Source organism: Canis aureus, chromosome 20, assembly GCF_053574225.1.
Source record: "Canis aureus isolate CA01 chromosome 20, VMU_Caureus_v.1.0, whole genome shotgun sequence".
In the NCBI taxonomy this organism is placed as follows: domain Eukaryota; kingdom Metazoa; phylum Chordata; class Mammalia; order Carnivora; family Canidae; genus Canis; species Canis aureus.
Window position 1 is genome coordinate 23392612 of NC_135630.1, and position 16744 is coordinate 23409355.

At 36.8% G+C, this 16744-nt stretch overlaps 1 long non-coding RNA gene across 11 annotated transcripts in view; it reads right to left on the bottom strand.

The window, feature by feature from the left end:
- Positions 1 to 16744, bottom strand: part of LOC144291551 (uncharacterized) — a 117773-nt gene that overhangs the window by 47796 nt on the left and 53233 nt on the right. The gene's annotated exons all lie outside the window — the stretch shown is intronic.

Below are 16744 nucleotides of genomic sequence, written 5' to 3' on the forward strand. Positions count from 1 at the left end.
TGGAAGTTTATTTTCTAAGATAAGAAGAAGGCTTAGGCAAAGATTAATTTTATTATCAAAACAGGTAGTTTTAGGAAAGTTAGGATATATTTGTGCATATGTAATTATATAGAATTATGTATATATTTATTATGTATATATTTATTATGTATATATTTTACATAGGTTAATTCCTTTTGGGGGCCACAATTTAATTTTCAAAATCCCACTTTACCTAAAGAAGCCTAGTTTTGGAGAGAAATGTATTTGTAGCACAAAGAGTGAGTGCTCAAGGTCAATAATACAACACCACTGATGTAGACCCCACGTCCTGAATACCAACAGGAACTGCTTCCCTCATTACCACTCCCACCCAAGACAGCCATCATTCCCATACTGAAAACAGAAAAGATTTTCTCTGATAAGATATTTATATTCTTAGAACACAGGGCAGTTGATGGATTTCAAGCTTCTAGTAAGTCTCCCTATTGCTTTTTTTTTTTTTTTTTTGACTCGGAACCAATCGTTTCTTGAAGGGTCCCTTGGGAGCAATGCCATTGTATATGGAATTAAAACATTTATATATGCTGATAGATAAATCCATCTTGAAAAGAGAAAAGTGTGGGCAGCCCGGTGGCTCAGCGGTTTAGTGCTGCCTTCAGCTCAGGGCGTGATCCTGGAGACCCAGGATCAAGTCCCATGACGGGGTCCCTGCATGGAGCCTGCTTCTGCTTCTGCCTCTGCCTCTGCCTGTGTCTCTGTCTCTCTGTCTCTCTGTCTCTCTGTCTCTCTCTCTCTGTGTCTCTCATGAATAAATAAATCTTAAAAAAAAAAAAAAAAGTGTTCGGAGCTGGTCACTCTGAAAAGGGTGCAGAAGGAAAGGGTGCGGCCAGGATGGAAACAGAATCATCCACAAAATGGTGAGTGGAAGAGTGTTCAGTGTTGTCTGGTGGTTTTTCCAGTATGCTAAGTCACTGATGAGGAGAGAACCAAATAGCATTAGAATTTGAAGTAGAAGTGTCATGCTACATTTGTACTGAAGCTATTCCTGTGGGATCAAAACCTGTTGTACTTGAGTTGTGACCATGAGCATATTCACTGTGGGTCATAAAGAGAATTTACTTATATGTTAGTAGTACCTCTTACTTTCCCAGCAGAAGCTTTTCACTGAGGATGGCCTTTCAAAAAGATACCGTTTAAAGAAGAGGACATGCTGCCACCTATTGAAACTGCAAATACACACCGACACCCAAATTCTAAAATGTCAGGATCCTGTGAAAAGCAAATGATATTAACTCTAAAAGATTTTCTCAGCTCTTTCAGTCTTGGACTTTATGAAAATTTTTACTACTGAGATACTTTATAAAAGGAGCTTCAGTACCAGGAAAACCATTTCTCTTAGGACCTACAGAACTCAGTGTGAACAAAAATGGGAGTGCTTGAAACCTGTTCTGGTATCATTAGCTGATATCCTGCTCATACAGAAATATCTGAAATGAGACCTTGCAGGATCCTTAAACAGGCATAATGCCAGGCCACTAGATCCCAGTAAAGTAACAGTAATCTAGTTGGGGTCCTTTTAGGAGTTCTTAGCCAGGACATTGTCAACCTTTATCCTTTGCTTAGGATGAAGCCAGAAATACACTGCAGATTTCCCCACCTGTGAAATAGTTGTAAAATTCAAGCATCTTCCGTAACATAGAGTGCTCATAAAGATAAAGGACCTAAGGCATGGAAGTGCCTTATAAAGTGTTTACACATTTGATAATATAGGAGCTTGTTTCAGACTTATTCTGCCACTAGTGACAATTAGTTTGTGCTGAATTCCTATTTACCTCATTCTGCTTGGGAATTTCTCTCATGACAAATAGCTCAAGACAGAACCTCTTTTTTTATAACCTTGACCTCATTGAACTGTATTTTATATAATTTTATTTTTCATTTTATTTTTTAAAGATTTTATTTATTTATTTGACAGAAGAGAGAGAGAGAACACGAATGAATGAACAGAAGGAACAGTAGGTAGAGGGAGACGGAGATGCAGGGCTTGATTCCAGGACCCTGGGATCATGACCTGAGCCAAAGGCAGATGCTTAACCAGCTGAGCCACCCAGGTGCCCTGACCTGTATTTTAATATGCAGCTTCCTAATAATAAAAAAAATGCTCCAGTGGTTGCCACAGAAGAAAGATTTGAGGTTGCAGCACTTTTTTTTATAAATTTATTTTTTCTCCTTTCCCCTTTATTCCCTTTCACTATTTTTTATATTCCCCAAATGAATGAGACCATATAATGTTTGTCCTTCTCCGATTGACTTATTTCACTCAGCATAATACCCTCCAGTTCCATCCACGTCGAAGCAAATGGTGGGTATTTGTCGTTTCTAATGGCTGAGTAATATTCCATTGTATACATAAACCACATCTTCTTTATCCATTCATCTTTCGATGGACACTGAGGCTCCTCCCACAGTTTGGCTATTGTGGACATTGCTGCTAGAAACATGGGGGTGCAGGTGTCCTGGCGTTTCATGGCATCTGTATCTTTGGGGTAAATCCCCAGCAGTGCAATTGCTGGGTCGTGGGGCAGATCTATTTTTAACTCTTTGAGGAACCTCCACACAGTTTTCCAGAGTGGGAGGTTGCAGCACTTTAATCAAACAGGTCAATTAAATCTTTTTCTAATGTTCCCTCCCTTCAAAAGTTTATTTTCTGCATAATACAACTCTTCTCAATATAGTATCAGTGTTTTAACCAATTCTATATCATTTTGCTTTTCTCATTTCCCATTTCTGCCCTCCTCATCAGGTCTAGACTAATGATGGCTCAGATATTCTGGCCTCTATTGCTTCTACTTTTAGTGCTAAAACTTCTTTTTCCATATTGAGGAGCAACACATAAATCAACAAAGAACTCAAATCCTTTGTTTTGTCTGTCTAGCATCTATTTGCCTCCTCTGGTATTAGAATCCCTCTTTTTCTTTAGGAATCCCTGTTTGACCAACTCTTAGTCCTTGTTGTCAACTGGGGCTGGTCTCACCTCCTCTCCACTCCAGGGTTGGGAATCATAACACAAGCCAGAGCATGAAGAAGTCCTCCTGTGACTTTTGTTGTAATTATTTAGAAAGAAATGTTTTCCTACAGGGGTTGCTAAGCTGATGGGATTTAGGCCGGAGCTGCCAGTGGTTATCTCTGTCACTCTTTGGGAAGTGCTTTCTGGGCACAGAGAAGCAGAGTAAGTAAGAGGGAGGGAGACAGATTGTGCCTGAAGGTTCACCACTAAACCTTATTATGTGAGTCAATAAATTTCCTTTTATATTTAACCTAGTTTCTTTTTTTTTTAATTTTTATTTATTTATGATAGTCACAGAGAGAGAAAGAGAGAGGCAGAGACATAGGCAGAGGGAGAAGCAGGCTCCATGCACCAGGAGTCCGACGTGGGATTCAATCCCGGGTCTCCAGGATCGCGCCCTGGGCCAAAGGCAGGCGCCAAACCGCTGCGCCACCCAGGGATCCCTTAACCTAGTTTCAATAGTATTTCTGTCACTATGACTGGAAGAGCTTTAAATTCATAGATCCCTCAATCCTAGCACTTTAAATTACCTTACTCTCCATTTTTTTCTCATGTGGAATCCACAGCAGCTTCATAGACCTGGGAAATCTATTTGGGCTGGACTAAATATTATTTATATGTATCCCTTCTACAAGAGTGAGAAGGGCCATGGCCCAAAACAAACTAAAAGAAGCTCACCTTAACAAAATGTAAAAATCAAGCCTACATAAATTCAAATGATGAGCCAGTCGTTTAAATGCTTATTATAACAAATATCAACATTTTCTACAGAAAGACAGCAGACTACAGAGTCTCTACAATGCATAATACATAATATCAATAAAAAATTAGTAGACATGCAAAAAAATAAAAAAATGTTATCCAAACTCAAGAGAAAAAGTATTCAAGAGAAACAGACTCCAGGATAATTCAAATATCTGTATTAGCAAACAACCTTAAAGCAACTATTATAAACATGTTTAAGGACTTAGGGGAAAATGGCCACAATGACTGATTAGCTTAGAATTTCATTAGGAACATAGAAACTATAAAAATGATGGAAATTATAAAACCAGGAAGTATAATATCAGAAGTAAAACATTCATTGCATGGAAAAAAATTCATTCTTAAATTTTCTTTCTCCATGTTCCTCAAGTGGGATAAGCTCAAATATTTATCTACAAGTTGAAGAATGAACAGAACCTTGGGGACATATAAAACAACATCAACTGGTCTAATATGTGAAATTGGAGTACCAGAAGGAAAGAAGAGGGATAATTGAGCAGAAAAAAAATTTATAGGAATAGTGGCTAAAATTTATCTAAATTAGGTGAAAAACGTTAACTTACAAATCTAAGAAGCTTAGAGGATCTCAAGCAGTATAAAGACAAAACCACATTCTACACACTACAGACAAACTGCTACAGCCAAAGAGAGTGATATCTCTGAAAGCATCAGTGGGCATGGCAGAGGAATGAAAATAAGAATACTGTCTGATTCTCATCAGAAATAAGAAATATAGAAGACAATGAAGAAAATATTTTTAACATGCTTCAAAAAATGTCAACCCAAAATTCTATACCCCAAAAATGTCAAAAATGAAGAAAAAACGAAGGCATTTCTAAAAGCCTATAGAATTCCTATAAGAACTTTTAAAAGTTCTTCAAACTAAGAAATGACAGCAGATGGAAACTCAAATATAGAGGAAGGAATTAAGATTCTTGGAAATGGCAGATGTGTAGATAAACATAATATCTTTTTTCTTATTATTTCTTTCAAAGACAAGTATCTGTTCAATGTGAAAAACAAAACATTTTATTGTGGAAATTATAAAAAAATATGACAACAATAGCATACAAGATGGTGTGATAGCAAATTTAATCATATTGTACAGGGTCCTTAAATTTAACACATAATGGTATAATACTAACTCTACAGCGACTATGATGCTGTAATCTTAGTAACAGCTAGAAAGGATTAAAAAGGAATAGCTAAAAATTAGGGAAATTATAATGGAATAGTAAAAATATTTAATTAACTTTTAGAAAGGCAGGGGAGAAGATAAAAAAATCAGATGGGGGAAAGAGAAACACATAGAAAAAAGAGAGAATTAAATCCAACCATATGTAACTAATTACACTAAATTCTTTATTTAAAAGTAGAGACTTAAAAAAAAGTGGAGACTTAGCATAAAAAAAATAAGACACAACTTAAAGGCTTTCTACAAGAGACATACTGTAAATATATAAGAATAAGTTCTAAGTAAAGGGATAGGACAAGATATGCAATAAAAAAATAATTATAATAAAACGTTGGGCCTATGTTAATGTTAGACAAAATAGATTTAAAAACACGAAGCATTACCAGTAGAAGAGATGAACATTTCATAATTATAAAAAGATCACTTCATCAGGAAGATATAATAATTATAAATGTGTGTGCATCTAAATAGAGCTTCAAAATAAATGAAGCAAATATAGAGAAAACTAAAGGGACAAATAGAAATATCCACAGTTATAATGGGAGATTTTGAGACACTTTTTAGTAATTGATAGAACACTGAATATACAGTATATTTTAATAACATTATCAACCAACTTGATCTGACTAGTATTATGGAACACCAACAACTTCAAGTTAAAAATACACACTCCTTTTAAGTTTGCATGGAAGTTACCAAAATAGGCCATATGCTTGGCCAAATAAATCTCAATAAATTTCAAAATCTGAATATATATTTATATATTTTTAAACCACAAGAAATTACTATTTTTTAAAGATTTTATTTATTTATTTATTTGAGAGAAAGAGATAGAGTGCAAGAGAGCACAAGCAGGGGGAGCAGCAGAGGGAGAGAGAGGGAGAAGCAGGCAGCAGGGAGCTCTATACAGGGCTCTATCCTAGGACCCGGGGATCACGACCTGACCTAAAGGCAGACACTTAACCAGCTGAGCCACCTAGCTGCCCCTAAACCACATGAAATTAAATTAGAGTCATTACTACTGAGATATCCCAATAAACCCTAAATATTTAGAAATTAAGAAACAGACTTATAAATAACTCATGAATCAAAGAAGAAATAGGAAGTATTAGAAAATATTTTTAATTAGTAATAATAAAAACACAAAAAATCAAAATTGTGGGATGTATCTAAAGCAGTACTAAAAACTATAGTTGTGGGGTCCTAGGAGTCCTAGGATCAAGCCCCAAGTTGAGTAAGTCAGCTTCTCCTTCTCCTCTCCCTCTGTGATCTCTCTCACTCTCATTCTCTCTCAAATAAATAAATAAATAAAATCTTTTTAAAAATACATAGTTTTTAGTACTATATGCTTGTATTAGACAATAAAAAGGTCTAAAATTAAGATTGCACTTTAAAAACAAGCAAGGCTGATGAACAAAAAAAGAAAATGTAGACAGCTAATATAAATAAAAGAAGAAACATTACTACAGCTTCTATAGACATTATAACAAATCAGTATTATTTTTAAAAATTTGTATTAATAAATTCTAAAAATGAAATGAAATGGAAAAATTCCTTAAAACATAAATTTACCAAAATGGACACAAGGAACAATAGAATAGCTGAAGAGGTCTATCTCTACTAAAAAAAATAAAATGCAAGGATGCCTGGGTGGCTTAGTTGGTTAAGTGTCTGACTCTTGATTTCAGAGCCATGATCTCAGAGTCCTGGGATGGGCCCTGAGTTGGCTTCTCCACTCTGCGTGTAGTTTGCTTGAGAATTCTCTTCCTGTCCTTCTGCACCCCCCCCCCCATTCACATGTGCACGCATGCATGCTCTCTCTCTCTCTCTCTCTCAAATAAAAAAATAAATCTTAAAAAAAAGAAATGGAATTCATAATAAAAACATATCTCACAAAAAACCTTACAGGTCCAGATGGCTTCCCTAAGTGAATTCTATCATTTATGGAAGAAATGATGTCAAGTTATACAAACTCTCAGAAAACAGAGGATGAGGAAACACTTCCAAACTCATTTTATGAGACCAGCATTCTGATACCAAAGTTTAAGAGACATCTTTTGAGAAAAGAAATCTCATGGACCAATATCCTTCATAAACATAGTTACAAAAAATGCTTTAAAATTGGCACATTTTTATCCAGAAACACATAAAACTTTATTACTGCATGACCAACTGTAATTCATGCAAAGAATGAAAGGATTGTTTAACATACAAAAATCAATCAATGTAATCTACATATTAATAGAATAAAAGAAAAAGCCAAGTATCACTTCAATGGATGCAGAGAAAGCATCTGATATAATTTAATACCTATTCATGATTTAACAACAACAAAGAATTTCTCCAAACTAAAATAGAAAAAAAACTTCCTTAGTCTGATAAAAAGCAGTTTTTTAAAAACGGACTGCTAACATCAAACTTAATTATCAACTATTAAATTCTTAATATTTAAGATCAGGAGCAAAACAAGATGTCTACTCTCACTTTTATTCAAAATTGTTTCAGAAGTCCAAAAAAGTGTAATAAGGTGACAAAAGATGCAGGAAGTATAAATATTGGAAAGAAGAAAGAAAACTTTCTATTTACAGAGGACATGATTATATAGAAAGCCCCATGGAGTTGAAAAAACTACTATAGTTAAATTTATCAAGATCTCAATATATAAAGCCAATATACAAAATCAATTATATATATACCAACAACAAAAACTGAGAAATGAAAATTTTTTAATCTTATTCATAATACTATCAAAATTAGAAAATACTTAGCAATATATTTCATAAAAGATATGCAGAACCTCTAAAAGCTACAAAACATTGCTGAGAGAAATTTGAAAAGATCTCAATAAATGAAGAAGTAGATTATGTTCATGGATTAGAAAGATTGAATATTACCGAGTCAATTTTCCCCAAAATTCAATTCAAACTTCAATTCATTTCAAAATTCTATAAATTCAGTATAATTATGATCACACTTGCAATTCCAACAGGCATTGTTTTTGGTAGAAGTTGATTCTAAAATACCCAGAAATGCAAAATAGAAATGCAAAATACCTAGATTAACCAAAATAGTCTTGAGGAACAAAGGTGAAGTCTGAATAATCTGAATTCTAGACTTACACACAGTTACAACAATTAAGACAATATGGTATTGGGTGTAAACATAAATAAATAGATTAAAGGAATAGACTAAAGCTCCCCAAAAGACCCATAAATATGGACAAAAGAGTTTATGCCATATGATTCTATTTATATAAAGTTTAAGAACAGGAAAAAACCTAATCCGTGGTGATAGAAATTAGAAGAATGGTTATCTATGCAGGGGTGGGGAGTGGAGTAGAGGTGGACTGAGAGGGAGCATGAGGGAATTTTCTATGTCTCAACTGGGGTAGAGATTACGTGAATGTGTATAAGTTTATTAAAACTCCTTGAATTAGAAATTTAAGATCTGTGCATTTCACTGTATTCAAACATCCCTGAATAAATAAAAGCTATAATTGGAGCTAGGGGGCAGTAAAAAGGCTTCCAGGAAGAGATAGATGTTTAAAGAACAAGTAAGAGTTGCCCAGGTGAAGGATGGAAGGAGATTGTAAGTAGACAGTGTGACCCTTGGAAAAGGTACAGAAGTGTGACACTGCACAATGCCTTTAGGGGGAGGGCCTGGGAGACAGAAGGCTGGAAAAGGAAGTAGGGGCCAAATTAGAAAGGGCTTTGCAATTAAGCTTGAAGTTCAATCCTGAAAGCCAGGGGAAGCCACTGAGGCATTTTTTTTTTTTTGTTGGCAAGATCAAACTAAGAGTAGTGTAGGGGGTGGGTGTGAAGGGACTCATCCAGGGTCAGGGAAGTTGAACTCTAAAGTGGCACTAGATAAGAAAGAGTGACGATTCCAGCCAAGATGGAGAGAGAGGCCTGTAGAGAGATAGAAAACTTTAAGTGGTAGTAAAGAAGTAGAATCTACAAGTTTAATGTAGGTGTGGATTCCAGAATGGGTGAGAAGGGGATAACAAGGTTTCAGAGGAAATCTGAATCTCATTTTCCGATTAGTCTGTCTTTAGCTTTGAAGAGTTGATGGCAAACAGGGTACTAAGGTAGGAGTTGTAAGCAAAAACTAGATGACAATTGGGTTTCTCAAATTATCTATAATGTCAATTAAAAAGGAAAGACTTAGCAAACCGTTTCGTCTTATAAAGATCAAGGTCTTTTAAGGTGAAAGAAAGAACTTTGCTGTAATACAAAAAAATGTCTAATTTATTGCCAACCCTCCGCCCCCCAAAAAAACAATGGTCAAATAAAGCTAACATTTATTGAATACTTACTATGTACCGAGCACTGTGTGAGGCACATCTTATGCATTATCTTGATGAATCCTGGCACCAACTCTAAGAGACTGGTATAAAAATTGTCCTATTTTTCAGAATAAGAACTAAGATTTCCTGAGATCCTTCAGCTTGTTATTGGCGAGGCAGGATCTAACCATGCACTGATATCTGCCTCTGATCACCTGTGAAAGGGTGTTAGTGCCAAGAAAACCAGATGTTTCCATTTTTTAATCTCATAACTGTCCATAATTTGGAGGCAGAAAGGTGGGGAGATTGTTGAAGAAGAGCCAGAAGTGGAAAGGGATAAGGAGATTTGTTCTTTCTCAACTGAAACATTCCTATGGAGTTAAACAGCAGAATGTAAGAGATAATAAAAACCTATTGTTATGGTCTGAATTATGTCCCCCCTCCCAAATCCATATGTTGAACTCCTAACTACCTCGGGCCTTGTACCTCAGAATGTGACTATATTTGGAGACAGGGTCTTGAACAAGGTGATTACACTAAAAGAAGTAATAAATTAAAAATCAGGTAAGCCCTAATCCAATCTAACTGATGTCCTTATAAAAGGAGACTCTGATGCATGTACGCAGCGAAAAGACCCTGTGAGGACACATTGAGAAGGCAACCATCTCTGCAAGCTAAGGAGAGAGGCTTCAGAAGAAACCAAACCTGCCAATACCTTGATGTTGGACTTCCAGCCTCCAAAACTGTGAGAAAATACAGTTCTGTTGTTTAAGCCACCCAGTCTGTGATACTTTGTTATGACAGCTCTAGCTGACTCCAACTGTCCACTCATATTTCTTTGTTCAACTATATTACATACTAAGCTCAAGAGAGACATAAAGCACTAAACAAGATATATTACCTTATCTCCTACAGAGAAAAATGGGTGAAGAACAATTATAGCATATGGGGAAAAGTGTTCTGACAGCTTTATGTTCAATTTAGGGCATCAGATCAAGTGTCCTGTGGGAAGTGACATTTACCTTGCAGTCTTAAAGACTTGCAGAAATTACCAGTTCTAGAAGGGAGTTTAGGAACCTGGCACCATGGACATTTTGGGCCAGATAATCATTTGTAGTGAGGGCTTGCCTTGTGCATTATAGGACATTTAGTAGTATTCCGGGTCTCTATCCCTTAGATGCCATTCATAGCCCCACCACAAGTTGTGACAACCCAAAATGTCTCCAGACATTGCCAACTGTCTCTTGAGAGGCAAAATTGGTCTAGAGGTTTGGTATTAGTTTCTAAGCAAAGGACATAGCATGGAATCAGACCAAAGATAGGATGGCCATTCAGGAGCCTGCAACCCTCTCATTTTATAAATGAGATACTAAGGCTCAGAAAAACTCAGTTCCTTATGCAAGGCTATGAACTGGTCAGTGTAACCAGAAGCAGCAGTGGATGTAGTGGGGGTAAATGCAAATCCAGAAGAAATCTTTAATATGAAGTTTATCTCTCTCTGCATGTGTATTCATGTTTTTAAAGAAATATCAAGCTCTTGCCTACTGCAACATTTGAGACTATGGGGTTCCAATATGTTAAAGGTTTATTTTCTAGCACCTGGAGTCATGACTGGATGAGTAAGTAGTAAACTAGGACTAGCTGTTGGACTAAACCTGAAACAATAGCAAATATGATGCTATTTACATCTCAAATTTATATCTTGGTGACTAATAGGTAGCCAGTAACTGTGGATGAGGGTGTTTTTGGTAGGCAGATGCTAAACACCAGAAATTGCAGCTAGCATTGCCATTTCTTCCTGTAATAGGAAGCAGCCTACAGACCTGGGCCTGGTGGTGGGACAGTCCACTGTGGCAAGAGGTGTTGTTAAGAAAATATCTTAATAATGGTCAGTGTAAACACTACAACTCACTAGCAAAATTGTTTTCATTTGCTTAAAATTATATTTAGGGGCAGCCCTGGTGGTGCAGCGGTTTAGCGCTGCCTGCAGCCTGGGGTGTGATCCTGGAGACCCAGGATCGAGTCCCACATTGGGCTTCCTGCATGGAGCCTGCTTCTCCCTCTGCCTGTGTCTCTGCCTCTCTCTTCGCTCTCTCTGAATGAATGAATAAATAAATCTTAAAAAAAAATAAAATTATATCTAAGCATAAGCAACAGTTAATGATCCAACAAACATGACCTGTTCTCCTAGGCTCACAAGTAATGGCCAATTTTGCCTGGTGCTAGGGGATACTTGGCATTTCCTACTGAAACACAGAGCTTCACAAGGCGTTTACAAAGACAACATGAAGAGTCCTCTCTCATTGCTATGGAAGGTGAAGGCAGGACATACACCGGCCTCGATATCAGGATTCCTTTTTTGGGATCTAACTGAAAAATATCTCCTGTAAGAAGCCTTGGATGGTCACTTTGGACCTTGTGCTGTCATCACCTCCTCCTCCTCAGTCCTTATGTAGACTGTCTTGTCTAAGTCAGGAGGCACTCAACAAGTGTTGAGAAGAATGAGGCTTTCTGGTGTGTCTCCCAGTCCTGGTAGAAGCCTCTTCTTTCCTTTGTATTCTCTCTCCACCCTGCCATCCCATTCCTCCTGTCAGTGTCCCACTCACCACTGGATAACCTATAATGCCCATCAGGACTGTCATTTGCTGTGCAGGGGTGAATAGCTCACAGGTGTGGTTGAAGCAGGAGAGGGACTGCCTTCCAGCCCTGTCTAAAGTGTGTTCTCACTCCTTCTGGGGGCCCCTGAGCTCTCTTCAGGGAATCTCTGAAGGTTCCACAAAGCACAATCTGAAAATCCCTGCCCCAGTACAATGGTGAGGCTACAGACAAGAAAACAGTCCCAAAAGGCCTGAGCGACCTGCTGAGGCCATGGCTCTCTAATTTGGCATTACCTGAGGCAGAATCTGCATTCCTTCCTCACCTCTACCAGGGTGCTTTGAACCACCCCTCCCAGAGATTGAAGTATTTCCTGCTGTAAGTCCCCGAGGATGATCACTGGTTGGACACAGCTGGCAAGGGTCATATATTCCTGACATCCCATAGGAATAGTAAAAGATGTCGGTCGACTGACTGAGGACTTAACTGGTATTAATGAAATAAATCAGTTCATTGTCACAATTCATTTTAGTCCTTATGGTACAAAACACTATCTATGAGTATTTATTTTATCTATAAAAATTACTCAGCTTCTCAGGTTAAAACCAGAGACAAAGGCCAGTTACTGAGCCATACGCTACATTCCACTCATCCAGCAGCCTTAGTGGTACAGATCAGACCGGCCCAAAGACTGCTCTTACCACACTCCACACTACTCCATGCTGGTATATTGTTAATAGGGACAGTAAAAGCTACAATCTCGATGTAGACATTTTTTATTTTGAAGGAGATCAGACTATGCCATTCCAAAATATGCCACTGTAGGAGAGGGGAAAAATATGCTTTCTTCCACCTTCCTTAGGTTCACTGGCTGGGATCCTGTAAATTTAGACTAACAAAAGACAGATTAACAGAGAAAAACATATAAATTATGTAATATAAGTTTTATGTGAGGAAATGAGATTCAAAGAAGTGGTTTAAACCTGAGCATTTTTATGCTAGGTTTGATGAAGTGTGGAGAGTCATGGGAAAATGTGATAGGACAAAATGGTATGAATTAAGGTAGTAAACTGGAGGAAACTTAGCAAGGGCTATTGGTTCAGATTCCTCTCAGGGTCTCTCTATCTTTGGAGATAAGGACACTCCTTTCCTCTCGTTATAAGGAGGACACCTCTCACATGAGCGTCTTAAGACCTAATTCAGGGGAAATGGAGGAAATTAGACAGTCCTTCTGCCCCTTCCATTTCTCAAACTCCTCCAGCTTAAAACAGTCAATATGCCAAGATATCATACTTTGGGTTAGTGTGTTCTGAACCCTGCTACCACTTTGGCATAAGGATTATTTTGAGCTGAAGATATTTGAGAATCAAGAGATACATAAAGAAGCCTCCCCAGAGATTTCCTTATCTGACTAAAGGCAGAAAGTACTGAGAAACAAGAGCTGCCATAAATCCCCCATCTCAGAGATGGACTTGTACAAATAAACCTGACTGGGACAGCCCTTATGTCTCATTAGTTTCCTCCACGTATTTATCTGCCCACAGTTTGCCACCATTGGAAGCCCAAAACTTTTTCCTTTGTCGTGACACCTCCATAATTTCTCATTTTTTGTTAAAAATGCTATATAAGCTGTTAGGCCTATCCACTTCTTTGAGTCCTCCTTCTTTTCCAGAAAAAACACAATGTCCTATAAAAATTGACATCAAATAAAATTTGCATAACTTTTTTTTCTGTTAATCTGTCTTTTGTCAATACAATATGAAAAGCCCCAGGTAATAAACCTAAAAGGGCAGAGAAGATTTTCCTTCCCCACAGTTGATTTGTTTCCTCACTATTTCTTTTGTTCACTATGTTCCTCACTATTTCTTTTGTTCACTATGTTCACTGTTCATCTACGTTCACTGATTGTTAATGTTTGCTCTATCAGCCTATCCATTTACCCACCCATCCATCCATTTATTTATGCATTCATGATCCACCCAACCATATAGCTATTTATCTATTTTATTGAATCTTTTGAGAGTTATTTGTAGATATCATGATACTACATCTCTAAATACTTCAGCAAGAATCTCCAAAGACAGTCTTTTATCTATACAAACTAATTATTACACTGAGAAATTTCACGTTGAACTAATGCTATTATTTAATTCCTTGCTATTCACAGTGTGGTCCTAGGGCCAGCAGCATCTGACCTCGCTCACCTCTAGGAACTCTCAGTATCTGGAAGTTGGAGGGTGTGTGGGATTTGGGTTTTTTTCTTAAAATTTTTTATTTTTATGTTAGTATAATCAAAGAATTTCATAAGTATGCTTAGTTTTGATATACTATTTTCTTTAAACCAGACATGCAAAGATGTGATGTAGACCAGTTATTCCCACATTTTGCCTCCCAGCAATGTATGCATTGGGAGGCAGAAATATTGTCTCTATTTTCTGTCTAGGAATCCAGTGCCTATTTCAGGTGCTCAATAAACAGCCCCTGAAATACGGCACTTGGGAAGAGACCTATTGTTTCATAGTGTGAAATGATTAAGACAAAGACTTCCACTAAAATGCACCACAAAAACACTGAATTTTATAGAATTTGTTTTGATCTACCTGGAATCCTGTAAAGGTTCTAAGTTTATTTTTATTTATTTATTTTTATTTGAGTACAGTTGGCACGTAATGTTACACTAGTGTCAGACATATAACATAGCTATTTAACAAGTTTACACATTATACTATGTTCTCTACAAGTATAGCTATCATCTGTCACCATGCAATGTTTTCACAATATCATAAACTATACTTTTTATGCTATCCCTTTTTTATCCTTTTATTCATTCCATAACTAGAAGCCTGTATCTCTCATGCTACTTCACCCATTTTGCCCAACCTCCCGTTGTCCCCCCTCTAGCAACCATGTTTGCTTTCTGTATTTATGGGTCTGATTCTGCTTTTTGTTTATTCATCTGTGGATTTTTGTTTGTCTGATTCTAAATATGAGTGAAATCCTATGGTATTTGTCTTTATCAGTCTGACTTATTTTACTTAGCATTAATATCCTCTAGGTCTTTCCACATTGTCTCAAACAGCATGATCTCGTTTTTTAATGGTTGTGTAATATTCCATTGCATATATATACCACATGTCCTTTATCCATTCATCTATCAATGGACATAGTTTGCTTCCATATATTAGTTATTATAAATAATGCTGCAAGAAACATAAAAGTGCGCATATCTTTTCAAATTAGGGGTTTTGTGTTCTTTTTTGTTTTGTTTTGTTTTGTTTTGGTTTTGTGTTCTTTGGGTAAATAATCAATAGTGGAATAATGGATCATATTACATTTCTATATCTAAGCTTTTGAGGAAACTACTGTTTTCCACAGTGGCTATCCTAATTTCCATTCTTGCTAATAGTATATGAGTGTTCCTTTTACTCCATATCCTTGTCAACACATTATTTCTTATCTTTTTGATTTTAGCCATCCTAACAGTCTAAAGTGCTATCTCTTTGTGGTTTTGATTTGCATTTCCCTGATGATTAGTGATGTTGAGCATCTTTTATGTGCCTGTTGTCCATCTGTATGTCTTCTTTGGAAAAAAATATCTATTCAGGTCCTCTCTGCATTTTTTAATCAGATTGTTTTTGGTGTTGAGTTGCATAAGTTCTTTACATATTTTGGATATTAACTTGTTATTAGATATATAATTTGCAAATATCTTTTCCCATTGAGTAAGCTGCCTTTTTGTTTTGTTGAGGGTTTCCTTTGTAAAAGCTTTTTATTTTGGAGTAGTCCCAATAGTTTATCTTTGCTTTTGTTTCCCTTGTCTTAGGAGATGGCAATCTATATTTTAAAAACACTACAAGTGATTTTGATGCATGCTAAAGTTTAAGAGCCACAGTTCTAGATTAAAAGATAAAGAGATATGACAACTAAATGCATGGTGTGATACTTGATTAGATTCAACTTTGGAGTAGGGTGGGTTGGGGAACAGCCAAAAGGAATATTATTGGTCAACTGAGGGAAATTTGAGCATGAATTATACATCAGATCAGAGCTTCTCGGAATTTAATGTGCACACAAATCATCTGGGGATCTTGTTAAATCCAAATTCTGATTTTAACTCTGGGGTGGGCCCTGAAATTATGTATTTCCAATAAACTCCCTAGGTGATGCTCATGCTGCTGGCACATTTTAAAAACTAATCTAGAATAATTTCCTAATCTTTTGTTTTTTACTACACTGATATTTTTGAAAATCCTAAACTAGTTGTTTTGCAAAATATCTCATAATTTGGATGTGACTGATTATTTCTGCATAATTAGACTAAATTCTTTTGGCAGGAATACAATATAGGGGATCCTGCCCCTTTTCAGGATAGTACATCAGGACACACATGATTTCATTACTCTTTAATTCACTTGTGATTTCAACTTCCAGCTTTTCTTCCTCTACCCACCTCATGGTCTCCTGAGCCGGGGAGGAGGTGTCAAAATCAGGCTCAGAAGACTTTCACTTGCACTCATAGTCTTCCTGTTACTGTTGACAGAAGCAACAACGAGGACCTAACTGGAAAGTTGAATGCCCCTGAGACAGTTCCCGTTGATCTGTCTCCCTAACTCAAACCTTAATGATACAAAACAATATAGCTGTGTTTGTGAAAGTCCTCCTGAACCAAAGATGAATCACTGGTTTGCCTCAGAAATGAGAGGGAGACTGATTCAGACAAGCTCTGTTGCCAAAAATACCCTCTGGAGGATGTTACACCAAAAAACAGAAAGAAAGCAGAAGACGACAGAGAAACACTGAAGGTGTTATGACAGAGCTACAGAAATCCTTTTGAAGATATAGGTAACAAGATTTG